Raw genomic sequence first — 18,919 nt, 5'->3', positions numbered from 1 at the left:
TTTTGACTTTTATGTCATGCCTCATCCACTTTAATTTTCCTAGTCGAATAATCCAATGTAGGTTTTTTTTTGGTTGTTTGTTTTCCCTTGTGGTACGCAGGCCTCTCACTGCCGTGGCCTCTCCCGCTGTGGAGCACAGGCTCCGGACGCACAGGCTCAGCGGCCATGGCTCACGGGCCCAGCCCCTCCGCGGCATGTGGGATCTTCCCGGACCGGGGCACGAACCCGTGTCCCCTGCATTGCAGGCGGACTCTCAACCACTGCACCAGCAGGGAAGCTCCCAATGTAGTTTTTAACATTAAATCATTTTTTAACATTAAATCATTTTAAGGATTACCAATGATTAGAATTTATATTTTAGTACCTGATCTAGTGATCGGTGAAGTAAATGAATAAATTAATAAATATATAAACATTCCTAAAAATAGAGTAATATTTCCTATGCACTTGCATTTTAAACTTTATAAGAGCATCTGCATAACTTAAAAAATGGAAAGCCGTACATTTAAGACATATTCTTTACTTAATTAATAGACATGTTCTTGTGATTTGGATTATTGAACTTTTGGATGAAATCTGATGACCACAGAAATTTAATCTAACGAGTAAATTCTAAGCTACATTAGGGTCACTATTATTTATTACGTTTTTATTGTTATTTCCTTATATTAATTAGAGCAGTTATTCTCAGCTGATATTTTTGTTATGGGGGACTGCACTGTAGGATGTTCAGCAGCGTCCCTGGCCTCTATTTACTAGATGCCAGTAGCAACCCCCTTTAAGAGTGAGGTTCGTAGGGTACAGAATGTAATGCCGTCTCAGGTCATTTGTCACTTTACTCTGGTCCCAGCTCTGGCAGATATTGTCAAATGCCCCCCTGGGGGGGCACGATAGTGGAAAAATTTTACTCAGTGAAACACTGAGAGGAATACTAACAGTTTTAACAAGTACATTACAAAATGTATAAATGGGCTCAATAATCTAGAAGTTTATTTCTCATTCAAATAATAACTCAAATGTACATCACTTGCCCTGAGAGTGCTACGTGACCATTCAGGGACTGTTGTTGGAGGTCATTGAGAGGACATGACTGCCAGTTAATCCAAGAGCAATCAAAGAGGCTTCCCACCCCTCCTCTGTCCTTGGAATGTATATTCTACCCACCATTCTCACACTAGGAGCCATTTCAAGGATACAGACTTGAGAGAGTAATGTGTTGTTGAGACCATCTGGACTGATACATGACTGAACCCCATCAGGGCCTCTATGTAAACTTTTAAGATTCTGGCAAGGGGTGGAGTGTGGTAGGGAGATCTGCTCATCTTGCATCCGCCCAGGACAAGCCTCCTATGTCAGTTTTCTTGCTAATTAAACCTGCCATCTACCAATCTGGAGTGGTCTGCCTCTTTCTTTGGTCTCTCCTTGCCCTTTGTGTTCAGGGGCCAGTTTCAAATTTCACTCCTGGCACTCCTGAAGTTGTGATACAGTAGGGACCAAAGTTCTTTCCATATTGAGCATCCTCATCTTCTAAAGCCTTTTATTTTCTGTGACCAGTTGGTGGAAGGGGACATGGAAAGAGAAAACACTCTTCTTAAAAGCTGAATCCCAGGTATAAAATACATTGTTTCACATTCCACTGACCAGAACATACCTGTGTCAAGGAAAGCTGAGAAATGTAGTCTAGCTGTGTACCCAATTTAAAGAGGAAACATAGACTTAATGAACAGTTTGTACATAGACCCTAGAGAATACAGCAGTAATGTCTGTGAGGATAAAAAAGAGAAAGACACACCCCTCTAAAACTTGAAAAAATTCAAAATCACTTTGACAAAAAATAAATAAAGTGGGGTATATTCATAAAATTAGACACAATGCAGCAGTAAAAAGAAATGAACTACAGTAAACATGACAACAGGAATACATCTCTGGAAATATAACAGGGCAAGATAGTACATCTTGGAAGATGACTTACATTATTATATATAACTATAGAACTTAAACAAAGCCCAACAATGCATTCACATGACAAAAGTAGAAAATCTAGGAAGTGGTGAATACAACATGTAGAATAGTGGTTATCTCGAAGGAAGGTGTGATAGAAGAATGGCACAAAGGTAGATGGAAGTTATAGGAAATGGTCCAGTTTGGAGGGTTGGGTGATGAGTTCAATGTAATTCTTCATATTATTATTCTTTATACCTTACAGATATCATTTATGTATTAAATAATATATTACAATGTAAAAGATTAAATGAAAAAGATCAAAATAGAACAAGCACATTAATATTGTTTATTATTGAAAATTATATATTCGCTAAGCACTGGTTTGTGCTAAATTTAACCAGATTGTTAAAGCTTTAGCACTTGCACTGCTACTTATTTTAGAAAACTTCTTAAGGCAGGACAAAGCAGCTAATTATACTGTTATGAATTTCTGATATTATATTTCACTTTTGCTTTAATTAGGTTATTTTGTGATTTATTTTGATTACAACACATTAGTTTTAATATTGAGATTTGTTAGTACACTATTTTGAATAACTTGGAGGAAATTGTTTTCCACTCTACTATGCATTTGAAAATGTAATTTTATTATTTCAAGGAAGAGTTATTTTTTCAATATTTTAAATTTTTAATGTGATCCAAGAGCAAGTAAGATGAAAATACAGAAATATGTTTTATATTAAACTCTACTAGCATAATATATTTCATTAGATAAGGAATGTTAAAAGGGAAATAAAAAACCTCTTCGGAGTACGTTGTTAAAAATAGCCTATCTGTGTACCGGAGAGTCAATTCATTTGGAATTAAAAACTTAGAAATAATCTTATGGGGAGACCTTCAAGATTGGGGAAGAGTAAGACATGGAGATCACCTTCCTTCCCACGAATACATCAGAAATACATCTACACGTGGAACAGCTCCTACAGAACACCTACTGAACGCTGGCAGAAGACCTCAGACCTCCCAAAAGGCAGGAAACTCCTGATGTACCTGGGTAGGGCAAAAGAAAAAAGAAAACACAGAGACAAAAGAACAGGGACGGGTCCTGCACCAGTGGGAGGGAGCTGTGAAGGAGGAAAGGTTTTCACACACTAGAAGCCCCTTCGTGGGCGGAGACTGCGGGTGGCAGAGGGGGAAGCTTCGGAGCCATGGAGAGCACAGCAACAGGGGTGCAGAGCGCAAAGCGGAGAGATTCCGGCACGGAGGATCGGTGCCGACCGGCACTCACCAGCCCGAGAGGCTTGTCTGCTCACCCGCCGGGGCGGGCGGTGCTGGGAGCTGAGGCTCGGGCTTTGGAGGTCGGATCCCAGAGAAGGACCGGGGTTGGCTGCATGAACACAGCCTGAAGGGGGCTAGTGTGCCACAGCTATCTGGGAGGCAGTCCGGGAAAAACTCTGGACCTGCCTAAGAGACCACTGTTTCAGGGTGCTCGAGGAGAGGAGATATAGAGCACCATGTAAACAAACTTCAGAGGTGGGCATGAGCCTTGGCTATCAGCGTGGACAACAGAAACGGGCATGAGACGCTACGGCTGCTGCTGCCGCCACCACGAAGCCTGTGTGCAAGCAGAGGTCACTCTCCACACCTACCATCCCAGGAGCCTGTGCAGCCCACCACTGCCAGGGTCCCCTGATCCAGGGACAACTTCCCCGGGAGAACGCACGGCGCACCTCAGGCTGGTGCAACGTCCTGTCGGCCTCTGCCACCGCAGGCTCGCCCCGCACTCCGTACCCATCCCTCCCGCCGGCCTGAGTGAGCCAGAGCCGCCTAATCAGCTGCTCCTTTAATCCCGTCCTGTTTGAGCAAAGAACAGACACCCTCTGGCGACCTACACGCAGAGACGAGGCCAAATCCAGAGCTGAACCCCAGGAGCTGTGCGAACAAAGAAGAAGAAAGGGAAATATCTCCCAGCAGCCTCAGGAGCAGCGGATTAAATCTCCATGTACCCTGCATCTGTGGAATACCTGAATAGACAACGACTCATTCCAAAATTGAGGCAGTGGACGTTGGGAACAATATATATATTTTTATCCTTTTTTCTCTTTTTGTGAGTGTGTATGTGTAGGCTTCTTTGTGTGATTTTTGTCTGTATGGCTTTGCTTTTACCATTTGTCCTAGGGTTTTCTCAGTCCTTTTTTTTTTTAGTATAGTTTTTAGCACTTGTTATCATTGGTGGATTTGTTTTTTGGTTTGGTTGCTCTCTTCTTTTTAAATTACTTTTTAAGTTTTTTAAAATTTTTAAAATTTTTAAAAAATTTTTATTTATTTATTTTTTTGTGGCACACCGGCCTCTCACTGTTGTGGCCTCTCCTGTTGCGGAGCACAGGCTCCGGCCGCACAGGCTCAGCGGCCATGGCTCACGGGCCTAGCCACTCCGCAGCATGTGGGATCCTCCCAGACCGGGCCACGAACCCGTGTCCCCTGCATCAGCAGGCGGACTCTCAACCACTGCACCACCAGGGAAACCCCAGGGTTTTTTTTATTTTTAATAATTACTTTTTATTTTAATAACATTATTTTATTTCCTTCCTTCCTTCCTTCCTTCCTTCCTTCCTTCCTTTCTCCTTTCTTTCTTCCTTTCTCCCTTTCTTTCTTTCTCTCTTTCTTTCTTTCTTTCTTTCTTTCTTTCTTTCTTTCTTTCTTTCTTTCTTTCTTTCTTTCTTTCTTTCTTTCTTTCTTTCTTTCTTTCTTTCTTTCTTTCTTTCTTTCTTTTCTCCCTTTTCTTCTGAGCCATGTGGCTGACAGGGTCTTTGTGCTCCTACTCAGTGTCAGGCCTGTGCCTCTGAGGTGGGAGAGCCGAGTTCAGCACATTGGTCCACCAGAGACCTCCTGGCTTCATGTAATATCAAATGGTGAAAGCTTTCCCAACACCTCCATCTCAGTGCTAAGACCCAGCTCCACTCAATGACCAGCAAGCTACAGTGCTGGACACGCTATGCCAAACAACTAGCAGGACAGGAACACAACCCCACCCACTGACAGAGAGGATGCCTCAAATCATAAGGTCATAGACACCCCAAAACACAGCACCAGACACGGTCCTGCCCATGAGAAAGACAAGATCCAGCCTCATCCACCAGAACACAGGCACTAGTCCCCTACACCAGGAAGCCTACATAACACACTAAACCAACCATAGCCACTGTGGGCAGACACCAAAAACAATAGGAACTACAAGCATGCAGCCTGTGGAAAGGAGACCCCAAACCCAGTAAGCTAAAGTGAGACCAGAGAAATATGCAGCAGATGAAGGAGCAAGGTAAAAACCCACCAGACCAAACAAATGAAGAGGAAATAGGGAGTCTACCTGAAAAAGAATTCAGAGTAATGACAGTAAAGATGATCCAAAATCTTGGAAATAGAATGGAGAAAATACAAGAAACGTTTAACAAGGACCTAGAAGAACTAAAGAGCAAACAAATAATGATGAACAACACAATAAATGAAATGAAAAATTCTCTAGAAGGAATCAATAGCAGAATAACTGAGGCAGAAGAACGGATAAGTGACCTGGAAGATAAAATAGGGGAAATAACTACCACAGAGCAGAATAAAGAAAAAAGAATGAAAAGAATTGAAGACAGTCTCAGAGAACACTGGGACAACATTAAATGCACTGACATTTGAATTATAGGGGTCCCAGAAAAAGAAAGGCAGTGAGAAAATATTTGAAAAGATTATAGTTGAAGACTTCACTAATATGGGAAAGGAAATAGTTAATCAAGTACAGGAAGTGCAGAGAGTCCCATACAGGATAAATCCAAGGAGAAACATGCCAAGACACATATTAATCAAACTATCAAAAATTAAATACAAAGAAAACATATTAAAAGCAGCAAGGGAAAAGCAACAAAAACATACAAGGGAATCACCATAAGGTTAACAGCTGATCTTTCAGCAGAAACTCTGCCAGCCAGAGGGAGTGGCAGGACATATTTAAAGTGATGAAAGGAAAAATCTACAACCAAGATTACTCTACCCAGCAAGGATTTCATTCAAATTCGACGGAGAAATTAAAACCTTTACAGACAAGCAAAAGTTAAGAGAATTCAGCACCACCAAACCAGCTTTACAACAAATGCTAAAGGAACTTCTCTAGGCAAGAAACACAAGAGAAGGGAAAAACCTACAATAACAAACCCAAAACTATTAAGAAAATGGTAAAAGGAACATGCATATTGATAATTACCTTAAATGTAAATGGATTAAATGCTCCAACCAAAAGACATAGACTGGTTGAATGGATACAATAATACTCGTATATATGGTGTCTACAAGAGACCCACTTTAGACCTAGGGACACATACAGACTGAAAGTGAGGGGATGGAAAAAAGCAAATGGAAATCAAAAGAAAGCTGGAGTAGCAATCCTCATATCAGACAAAATAGACTTTAAAATAAAGACTATTACAAGAGACAAAGAAGGACACTACATAATGATCAAGGGATCAGTCCAAGAAGAAGATATAACAATTATAAATATTTATGCACCCAATGTAGGAACACCTAAACCCATAAGGCAAATGCTAACAGCCATAAAAGGGGAAATCGACAGTAACACAATCATAGTAGGAGACATTAACAGCCCACTTTCACCAATGGACAGATCATCCAAAATGAAAATAAATAAGGAAACATAAGCTTTAAATGATACATTTAAACAAGATAGATATTTATAGGACATTCCATACAAAAACAACAGCATATCCTTTCTTCTCAAGTGCTCATAGAATATTCTCCAGGGTAGATCATATCTTGGGTCACAATTCAAGCTTTGGTAAGTTTAAGAAAATTGAAATCATTTCAAGTATGTTTTCTGGCCACAATGCTATGAGACTACATATAAATTACAGGAAAAAATCTGTGAAAAGTAGGAACACCTGGAGGCTAAACAATATACTACTTAACAACCAAGATATCACTGAATAATTCAAAGAGGAAATCAAAAAATACCTAGAAACAATTGACAATGAATACACGACAACCCAAAACCTATGGGATGCAGCAAAAACAGTTCTAAGAGGGAAGTTTATAGCAATACTATCCTACCTCAAGAAACAAGAAACATCTCAAATAAACAACCTAACCTTACACCTAAAGCCATCAGAGAAAGAAGAACCAAAAAGCCCTAAAGTTAGCAGAAGGAAAGAAATCATAAAGATTAGATCAGAAATAAATGAGAAAGAAATGAAGGAAATGATAGCAAAGATCACTAAAAGTAAAAGCTGGTTCTTTGAGAAGATAAACAAATTGATAAACCATTAGCCAGACTCATCAAGAAAAAATGAGAGAAGAGTCAAATCAACAGAATTAGAAATGAAAAAGGAGAAGCAACAACTGACACTGCAGAAATACAAAGGATCATGAGAGATTACTACAAGCAACTATATGGCAATGAAATGGACAACCTGGAAGAAATGGACAAATTCTTAGAAAAGCACAACCTTGCGAGACTGAACCAGGAAGAAATAGAAAATATAAACAGACCAATCACAAGCACTGAAATTGAGACTGTGATTAAAAATCTTAACAAACCAAAGCCCAGGACCAGATGGCTTCACAGGCGAATTCCATCAAACATTTAGAGAAGAGCTAACACCTATCCTTCTCAAGCTCCTCCAAAATATAGCAGAGGGAAGAACACTCCCAAACTCATTCCCTGAGGTCACCCTCACCCTGATACCAAACCAGTCAAAAATATAAGAAAAAAAGAAAACTACAGGCCAATATCACTGATGTGCACAGATGCAAATATCCTCAACAAAATACTAGGAAACAGAATCCAACAGCACATTAAAAGGATGATCCACCAGGATCAAGTGGAGTTTATCCCACGAATGCAAGTATTCTTCAATATACGCAAATCAATCAATGTGATACATCATATTAACAAATTGAAGCAGAAAAACGATATTATCATCTCAATAGATGCAGAAAAAGCTTTTGACAAAATTCAACACCTATTTATGATAAAAGCCCTCCAGAAAGTAGGCATAGAGGGAACTTAGCTCAACATAATAAAGACCATATATGACAAACTCACAGCCAACATCCTTCTAATGAAAAATCTGTATGCAGAAAACTATAAGGCACTGGGGAAAGAAATTAAAGATGATAAAAAACACTTGGAGAGATATACCATGTTCTTAGATTAGAAGAATCAACATTGTGAAAATGACTCTACTACCCAAAGCAATCTACAGATTCGATGCAATCCCTCTCAAACTATGATTGGCATTTTTCACAGAACTAGAACAAAAAATTCACAATTTGTATGGAAACACAAAAGACCCCCAATAGCCAAAGCAATCTTGTGAAAGCAAAACGGAGCTGGGGGAATCAGGCTCCCTGACTTCAGACTATAATACAAAGCTACAGTAATCAAGACAGTGTGGTACTGGCACAAAAATGAAATATAGATTAATGCAACAGGATAGAAACCCCAGAGATAAACCCACACACATATGATCACCTTATTTTTGATACAGACTTCAGACTTTACTAGAAAGCTACAGTAATCAAGACACTATGGTACTGGCACACAAACAGAAATATAGATCAATGGAAGAGGATAGAAACCCCAGAGATAAACCCACACACATATGGTCACCTTATTTCTGATGAAAGAGGCAAGAATATACAATGGAGAAAAGAGAGCCTCTTCAATAAGTGGTGCTGGGAAAACTGGACAGCTACATGTAAAAGAATGAAATTAGAACATTCCCTAACATCATACACGAAAATAAACTCAAAATGGATTCAAGATCTAAATGTAAGACCAGACACTATAAAACTCTTAGAGGAAAACATAGGCAGAACACTCTATGACATACATCACAGCAAGATCCTTTTTGACCCACCTCCTAGACAAATGGAAATAAAAACAAAAATCAAAAAATGGGACCAAATGAAACTTAAAAGCTTTTGCACAGCAAAGGAAACCATAAACAAGACAAGAAGACAACCCTCAGAATGGGAAAAAATATTTGCAAATGAAGCAACTGACAAAGGATTAATCTCCAAAATTTACATGCAGCTCAATAACAAAAAAACAAACAACCCAATCCAAAAATGGGCAGAAGAACTAAATAGACATTTCTCCAAAGAAGATATACAGATTGCCAACAAACAGAGGAAAGGATGCTCAACATAACTAATCATTAGAGAAATACAAATCAAAACTAAAATGAGGTATCACCTCACACCAGTCAGAATGGCCATCCTCAAAAAATCTACAAGCAACAAATGCTGGAGAGAGACGGTGTGGAGAAAAGGGAACCCTCTTGCACTGTTGGTGGGAATGTAAATTGATACAGCCACTATGGAGAACAGTATAGAAGTTCCTTAAAAAACTAAAAACAGAACTACCATTTGACCCAACAATCTCACTACTGGGCATATACCCTGAGAAAACCATAATTCAAAAAGAGTCATGCACCACAATGTTCATTGCAGTTCTATTTACAATAGCCAGGACATGGAAGCAACCTAAGTGTCCATCGACAGATGAGTGGATGAAGAAGATGTGTCACATATATACAGTGGAATATTACTCAGCCATAAAAAGAAACGAAATTGAGTTATTTGTAGTGAAGTGAATGGACCTAGAGTCTGTCATACAGAATGAAGTAAGTCAGAAAGAGAAAAACAAATACTGTATGCTAACAAATATATATGGAAATTAAAAAAAAATGTTCTGAAGAACCTAGGAGCAGGATAGGAATAAAGATTCAGATGTAGATAATGGACTTGAGGACACAGGGAGGGAGAAGGGTAAGCTGGGCCGAAGGGAGAGAGTGGCATGGTCTTATATATACTACCAAATGCATAATAGATAGCTAGTGGGAAGCTGCTTCATAGCACAGGGAGATCAGCTCAGTGCTTTGTGACCACCTAGAGGGGTGAGATAGGAAGGGTGGGAGGGAGATGCAAGAGAAAGGAGATATGGGGATATATGTATATGTATAGCTGATTCACTTTGTTGTAAAGCAGAAACTAACACACCATTGTAAAGAAATTATACTCCATAAAGATGTTAAAAAAAAAAAGAAATAATCTTTTGGAGCACAGATATGGAGAAATAGAAACAATTTACCAAAAATAATGTTGCCTGGTCTGTGGGCCAATTCGTTGACAGATCTTTATTATATTCAAATACTGTCATGTGTCCTCAACTCAGAGTCAGAAAATTAGAAGGTAGACTTGGAAGATGTCTAAATTTAGGACTCCTGTTAGCACCTCAGATCACTGCACTATGTATTTTTTAACCTTCAATCTGGGACTATCTAGATGCTAATCATGACACTGATACAATGCTGGGTCCTGGCAAGAAGGAAGGAAAGATGTAAGAAATTCACTCAATCTGTCTTTTCCCTTTTCTCTTTTAATATCATAGGAATGCTTCTAGGTATCCATTTAAAGTACAGAATCAGAGAAATATCTCATAATCTTATTAGCAATGGGTGATTGATGAAAACATATTAAGGAATTAATGCCTGTGAAAAGCATTGTTTAAAAGATTTGACATAAAGCCAAAAATGCTCACTTATATTTCCTTTTATATTTAGCTGTCATTTGGGTTTGAGTATTCATAGATCTGCATATTTAAATATGGTGGTTTAAATATCTTATTTTGGCAGAGGTATGTACAAAATCTGAAGCAAATATATTTGCCTAGGGATGGTTGTGATATTTTGACAAGTTTAGGATGGATAAATATAAAACTGATGAAGAAACTGTGATGCTTGACAGACTTTGGTGTTTGCTTCATTATTGTCATGGAAATTTTGTATAAAAATAAATTTGACAAGCTTTGTTATGTTTGGTGCAATTGAAAAAGTTGTTTGTGTAATTCCTTTGATGATTAACTGACTGGAGTTTTAATGATGCCATTGAAGAGAAAAACAATGAAGCATCATGCCTAGCAACTGGTACCCAGCAGCATAGAAAATGATTCACATTTGGCAAATTTACCTTGAATACAGCTGTTGGATGAACATAAAATTTGAATAGTTGGAAGAAACATGAGATATGGAGCCTGGCATTTAAAATGAATTATCAAATGTGAGTAATTGTACTCAACTGAACCAAAACATTGAACTTTTGGAAGCTGACTCATCACTTTCATAATTTCCTTTTAAAACTTATTTTATGCCTAATAAATCCACATAACATCAGAGAGCTATAAAAACATAGCCAGTGCTATTTCTTTCATTACATGAAGAAGGAGGGAGCTTTAAAGTAAAAGTTTTTCTCCTGAAAAAAATCTATTTCTCGATGATATAATGATTACCAACTCTTGATCCTGTCTGTCTGGGTTCTTGATCTGGTTAGATTTGCTACCTGATTGCTACTCCGGGTAGAAACTGTGTAACAATAATGTAGTTATTTGAGCAAAATTTGGTTTCTGGAACCAAGAAATTTGCCAAAGAGAAAGAGCATGAGAACATCTGCAGGATGAGGGGTGGACAGAATAGGAAACGCTTTTTTTTTTTACTTTTGCTAATATGCTGGTTGCTTAGGGCCAGTTATCCAGAGTCCATGATCTCTGAACTTAAACCTAATTGGCATAGATCTCTCCATCAAGAATAATCATGGTAATATCTAAAGGGGAAAAGATCCCCAATACTTACAATCATCTCAGAGAATTAATGGCATTTGCAAAATTACTGCCTTTTTCCAGAATGTACAACAAGACAAAGGAGCCTTGTTTAATGTGCCTTCTTAAATTTTACTTCCCCCTTGTGCCTAGTGTTTATTGGAACAACTATGTTCCATTAAGTGGGAAGAGGGATTTTTACTTATTGTGCAATAAATAAAAATACAGTACCCTTTTACCTTGTTTTTCGGGCATCTAGGCACACAAATAACACATAGAAATTGCAACTGCATTTCGGGCATTCTGGCATTTAGGAACACAAATAACACACAGAAATTGCAACTGCATTAGGTGAACTTAAGATTAAGGCATCAGTAAACCAGACTGAGGCATATTGACCTTTCAGGGTCACATTAGGAATTTGTGGCTGGTGTTAGGAGACAGACTATTCACTGGTAGGCAAAGATCCAAGAAAATACAAGTCTTTTGAAACTTGTAAAATCTGTTTATCATTCTCCTGCGTTTTTGAAGTTTTACTGTTTCTATACTTAATATTTTGTTTGCTTTTGCATGTTTTTAATGTATATTTTGCATGTTTTATAAAGTATATTTATCATACTATAAATATTCTTCAGAAGCACATTCTTTAAATTAACTGTTCCTAAGATTTAGCCATGTTGTTCCTTTTAACTCTTATCCACCAGTTCTCTCTGCTGTACACTATTCCATTACCTGGATATACCACAATTTACTTACCATTCTTCTGATTATAGACATTTGAGTGTATCTGATTATTTTTCTAACGGGAACAGTGCTATTTGAACATTCTTATACCTGTCTCCAGGGTATATACAGGAGTTTTTCTAGGACAGTGACTTTTGATATGTTTGGCCATGACACAGAATAAGAACTTTGTTTTTCATGGTGATCAAGTAAACAAAATTTTCTCAAAACAAAAAAATCATTCTCATTTAAGCCGGTCTCATGTTTTCTATACTTTTGTATTAGATTCATCATCTATCCTATGTTATTTTAGTTAGTAAACCTTATGGTCACCTTCTAAGGGCTACAACCAGGAGGTCATGAAAATTAAAGCTCAAGTTCATCCAATTTGGCAAATGAACTCAGCTGAAGGCTGGTTTACTATTACCCTAATCTCTTTGAGGTTCCTCTTTTACTGAGTGTTGGGTCTTAGGGGACTATCAAATTTGTCCATATCATAGTTGGTATCACAAAATCTCTCTTCCCTGCCTTGCCACCTTTAAGCGGAGTGAATTCTTCTCTCTTTCCTCTCCCAATGTGATAAAAATATCCTGAGATCTATCCTCCTCTACAGTGAGTGGAGAGATGGGGAAGAGGCTGCTGCTCTGAAACTGTAACTAGGTAGGCAAATCCAAATAAGAGTGGAAAGTAGCATATTCCTGCTGTAAACTCCAATCTAGTTTTACCAGTAATACACACTTAGATTCTCATTTGGCTTTTCGTGTTTGCTTTCAGTTGAGTGGATTTAAAAGGACTGAAAATTTCTTGACAATCCTTCCATTGAGAGGTGGGGTCATTATCCCCTCCCCTAGAAACTGAGTGGGAATCAATGCTAATTTGACTTCCAGGACTAGGTCATAGAAATGCCATGTGGCTTCTGCTTTGTTCTCTTTGAACACTCACTCTCCAGATACTTCTTCTTGAGTATCTCAGAACCTAGTAGCCAGTTGCCGTGCCCAGAAAAGTTCAAACCATCTAGTAAGGCCATGTGAGAGTATCCAGTTGACAGTCCAGCTGAGCCCAGGGTTATGCCCTCCTACCCCAGACACCAGACACATGAGTGAAGGAGGCTCCGTGATAGTCTAGCCCCAATGTATTTGAGTCATCTCCATCCATTTGCTCCAGAATCCTGGAGCAGAAGTCAGCCTTTATTTTTTGGATTCTATCTGAATTCCTGACCCACAGATTAATGAACAGAGAAGATGGTGGTGGTTTTAGGCCACTAAGTTATTAGTGGTGGTTTGTTATGCAGCAGTAATGGTTGGAATAACTGGGGAAAAGAAAGTGTGGATGAAGGGAAACCAGAAAGCTTTCCCCTAACCTCCAAAATATGTCCAGGCAACAGATGAGTCATACAAAGGAACAAGGTAATTCTTGGGAAAAGGATAATTCTTGGGAAATAGAACCCTCAGAAATGTGTATCATTCTTAGGAGTTCTTCAAGGCTTATCTGGATCTAACCAGCTAGGATAGATTCCTCCTAAGTAAGCCCCTAGTATTCAAAACAGTTATTACAGGAAGTCAGAAATGGCATTAGGATTGTGAGTTGGGGATGATTGAGGCCAGATGGTAATAATTAGACACAAATATCACCTACCTGGCCAGCTCTGTGTTCTGGAATGCATATATATATATATATATATATATATATATATATATATATATAAGACTATAATTATAAAAAATTTATATATATGTATATATTTAACTTCCTTAGAGAAAAAGGCAAATGACAAGACAATAGATTTATATCAGGGTTTAGGTTTAGTAACACATATTTATCTTCAGATATTTAAACATATATCCTGGATTTGGTGCAAACCTTGTACCATCTCTTATATTGTCTGCGTTTATATCTACATTTCTAAACAATGAGAATTAGTATTTATGTGCATTGAAGATCCTGAGAAAATTAAATATTTATTTTCTTGACTATACATCAGCAAGTAAGTATATTAAGACCTAAAAAGTTCAATAAACAAGGATGAAACAAAAAAGCATGAGCTGAGTGGCTGAGGTCATAAGAACCATATTATTCCTGGAATGTAATAGTCAAAGGTTTCCCCCCTCTCTTAGGACTGAAAAATGGTTGCAAAATTTATTTTGGAATTTATATATATAATCTATGTCATTTTAGTGCCTGATTTACATCCTTGGGAGGAAAAACTTCTCTTTGTACTGGTTATTAAAATTCTTAGTTTCAAAAACAGATACTCGTAAGTGCTAGCTTAACAATGTGGGGTTTAATGATTTAAAACTATCTCGTAGAAGTGAAAGAGTAGGTATAAAAATTTCCTTCTTAGGAAACATCTAGGGATAGCAAGGGGAAGGTATTATGCCTCTCTTTGTGTCTGCTTCAATTTTCTCCCTCTCAGAGATAAGCTTACTCTTGGTTTCCTGACCATATAATATAGAAAAACAAACAAAAAACCCAACCAACAGCAAATGCAACAAAGCAAAACAAAGCATCAGCATGACTGCTGATGAATCCTCAGCTGACATGTTGCACTCCACAGTGGACCTTTCTTTCTCAGTCCCAATTTTAAATTCTGAGGGACTGAGCCAGGAGTAGCTTGGGCTAAGTGATCATCTTTGGGGAATGCAATCTGATGGTCCTGCCTGGCCTAGTAAGAAGCAAGGTATGTTGTTCAAAATAGTTGCCCAGACTAACCCCTGCCATCCTGCGGTAAAAGAGGGAAAGCAGTCCCCATGTAAGTGTGGCATGGAGAGACAGGGCCAAGTGACTTCCCCTGAGGAATTCATTATGAATATAAATAGCGTATTTTGACACTCCAAAATGATTTACTTAGAGAAGCCAGTGAATTAAAAAAGTCTTTCTGTGCCCCTAACACGCATTCAGCTCTGGAATGATGCTCAATGCATCTACCATTTACACTGATTCCTTCAAGAAGCCTCAGAATAACAGCCACCTCTGTATTGATCTTGTCATGTTCTGTTCCCTTTCTGTTGTCTACACGGTTGATGAACAAAAGGATCACTGCCGAGCAGTCTCTGTGGTGACCAAGGGGAGAGCCCCTTGTATGAGAGACACACTACCCTGGATTGTGGTGACCAACTCATCAAGGTGTTTCTTTCTCAGTGAGTTTGAATTGAAATCACTGACCCTGACTTTAGAGTCAGTTCAGGTGTAGCAGGCTCAGCAGAAGCAGCTGGGTATTGAAGAGGCAGAAGTATTTCCCCAGAGCCCAGGCAATACCTGTTTCTGCAGAAATGACCAGTAGAGATGCTTCCGAATCAGTACAGCTATTGCCAGTCCAACAGAGTCACGGGTTACGAGGAACAGTAAGAAATGGTATTTGAGGTCTGGAGTGGCTTCTAAGATCACTTCCTATTTTCCCAAACTTTTCTATATATTGTAAAAATAAGCCTAGATCATCTGAGGATAACTGAGTGTGATTCTGTGCCGTGGAAATTAAAAGAACCCAGCTGACACACTTCTCAAGATACAGAGGTACTGACAGTGAGTGACAATGCGGAGATTAACAGTAAATAATTCTGAAGGGGGGGAGTAGCGATAATGAAAAAATGTGCTAGTAATAACAAAGACAATAATACTAGCTACTTTTCATTGAGTGCTATGTTCCCATGGAAAGCACTTCACAGATATTATCTTAAATTAAACAACACAATAGTCCTATGAGGTAGGTTTTACTGTTATCCTTCTCTTTACAAATGATGAATTTGAGGCTCAGAGAGGTTAAGTTTCCCAAGATCCCATTGCCAGAAAACGATAAAGCAAAATACGTGACTACAGAATCTGAGCTCTTAACCGCTTGGCTAAACTGCCTCTCCTATGGGATTTAAAATATATATATAGTATTGAGAACAGATTGTAATTTCAGTTTGAGAAACCAAGTAAAGCGCAACATAAAGACACATAGAGGACTCCCAGTAGCAAATATGTGGTTACCTTTCCACATAGTTTTTGAAATATTTGTCCTTAGATACTAATCCCAAAGTATTTCAACATCTGGTTCAAATTATGCATTTTGCTTTATCTATAAAACTGCAAAACGTTATATCATTAGCACCAAGCAAACATGTGTTCTTCATTATGTTTTATTCTATTCATATTGAAATAGTTATTAAAATAACATAACACAGTTTCTCTATTCTCTTTACTTGTACTATTTTAGGAGCAAATAAAATGTTTTATTGTTAGCATGAAGAGGCATATTGGAAATTGGAGGAATCTTATTCTCTTATTTTGTTTTTGCAAATTATCAACTGTGATAAAATATTAAAATGCTGTAACCCAGAGTTTATTAAAAATATCTCCTACTCTAATGAAACTGTACTTCCAAGTGCAATCAGTTATTGTTTAAGAGAAGTTGGATATTGGAGGAATCTTATTCTCTTATTTTGTTTTTGCAAATTATCAACTGTGATAAAATATTAAAATGTTGTAACCCAGAGTTTATTAAAAATATCTCCTACTCTAATGAAACTGTACTTCCAAGTGCAATCAGTTATTGTTTAAGAGAAGTTGGAAAGCTTTTTAAAAATTAGCTTGTCTCTATTCACCATTTTAGGAACCTTAACACCGTGGATCGCCTCCTATTTTCTAAATAAAAATTTCCTTTTTTGACGTAGTTGATGTTTTATTCTGGTCCGTCCACCACTCAGACTGCTCCTCTAGGTCACTGTACCTTAACACAGTTGTCTTTCAAAGCACAGTGTGTTTTTACTAGAATTTTTATTTTATTTTACTAGAATTTTTATTTTTATTCATCCAGGAAAACAAGTGTTGCTAACTGTGGTTTCAAAAACTACATGTAATTCCAAGGAGCATGTGTCCTGGACTCTCACTTCCAGTATTCACATCTCTCTCCAGTTACTATACCGTGACCTTGAGTGGGAAATCGAGTATCTTCCTACTTCAGTTTCTTTATCTGTAAAATTTGGAAAATCATAATACCTTCCCATAGGGATATAGAGAGGATTAAAATGAGATAATATGAGATAATAAATACATGGCACATCATAAGTGCTTAATTAACATGGGCTGTTTATTTCAGCCTTGACCTCTCAACCATACTCCAGTTCCGTATTCCTCCCACTCTCCAGACACAATATTTTGTAGTTAAGAATAAAGACCCAGGAGCTTCCCTGGTGGCACAGTGGTTGAGAATCTGCCTGCCAATGCAAGGGACGTGGGTTCGAGCCCTGGTCTGGGAAGATCCCACCTGCCGCGGAGCAACTAGGCCCGTGAGCCACAACTACTGAGCCTGCGTGTCTGGAGCCTGTGCTCCACAAGAGAGGCCATGACAGTGAAAGGCCCGCGCACAGCGATGAAGAGTGGCCCCCACTCGCTGCAACTAGAGAAAGCCCTCGCACAGAAATGAAGACCCAACACAGCCAAAAATAAATAAATAAATTTATTAAAAAAAAAAAGAATAAAGACCCAGTGATTAGGAGTAAATATATTTTAAGAAGATAGTGAAATGACAAGAAATTTAGGGTCTGGAGGCAAGACTGCCTGATAGATGGCTGCTGTAGCTATTCAGGCATGGAATGGTGGAGGGTCTGCTCTAAGAAATGGTAGTAGGTATGGCTAGAATGATCTTTTGGAAATGGAGCATACATGACTTTAAGACTGACTGCAAGAAAAAGAAAGGGGAGGATAAATAAGAATAAATAAGAGGGATTATTTCCACTGATTGAAATACTGAATAAATTGTTTGACAATCCCTTGATACTGAGAATAGAGAATATTGAGAGTGGCAATGAGGGTGACAGTGAAAGGGGGTGTTAAGTTCAGTTTTAGACATCCTAAAGGTGACCTTTCTGTTAGACATTCAGTTAAAGCTCCTCAGTGTATGTGTGTGTGTGTGTGTGTATGGCTAGTGTATACGTGTATATATATATATATATATATATAGTATATATACGTACATATGTATGCATGTATATTTGTACACACACACACAGACACACCAGTTTAAAACTCTTTCAATTATGAGGAATAGTATACATTTATTGGTTATCAGCTCATGAATATGCATAAGATCACTTAAGGAGAACTTTAAGACTGAGAAGAAAATTGAATCAAGAAAAAAATGCAATGCAATATCAACTATAAATAATATGTGAAAGAAAAAGAGCCCAGAAATGTAATTGAGAAAGACTGTCTGGAAATACAGAAGAAAAAGCTTGAGATACACTTTCATGAGACACTAGTTTATAGAAGCTGGGGATGAATGCATTTAAGAGTTGGAAGGTGAAGCAATCTAACAGCACTGTATGCTGTCAAGAAGAGAAGATCCCAACTTGAAAGTGTGCCTGAGATTTGGCAACTGGGGACACTTGAAATTTTCTGAGAATATTTTCCACTTGACTAGTTGAATTGGAAGGCATACGTACGTCAGTGAGTCGAAAAACAAATGGGAATAGGAATGTGAAATACGAAGAGAAAAATCCTGTGTTTAGAATCTTGGCTGTGAAGGAAAAAGATTTTGTAGCCATAGTACATTACAGGTATCTAAAGGTAAGGTAAAAATGGTCTGTGTGTTTGTTTATTGGAGATGATGGAAAG

Source organism: Stenella coeruleoalba (genome assembly GCF_951394435.1).
Source record: "Stenella coeruleoalba genome assembly, chromosome: 5".
In the NCBI taxonomy this organism is placed as follows: Eukaryota; Metazoa; Chordata; class Mammalia; order Artiodactyla; family Delphinidae; genus Stenella; species Stenella coeruleoalba.
The sequence above is the reverse complement of the archived record's forward strand: the minus strand, read 5'-3'. Positions refer to the sequence as shown.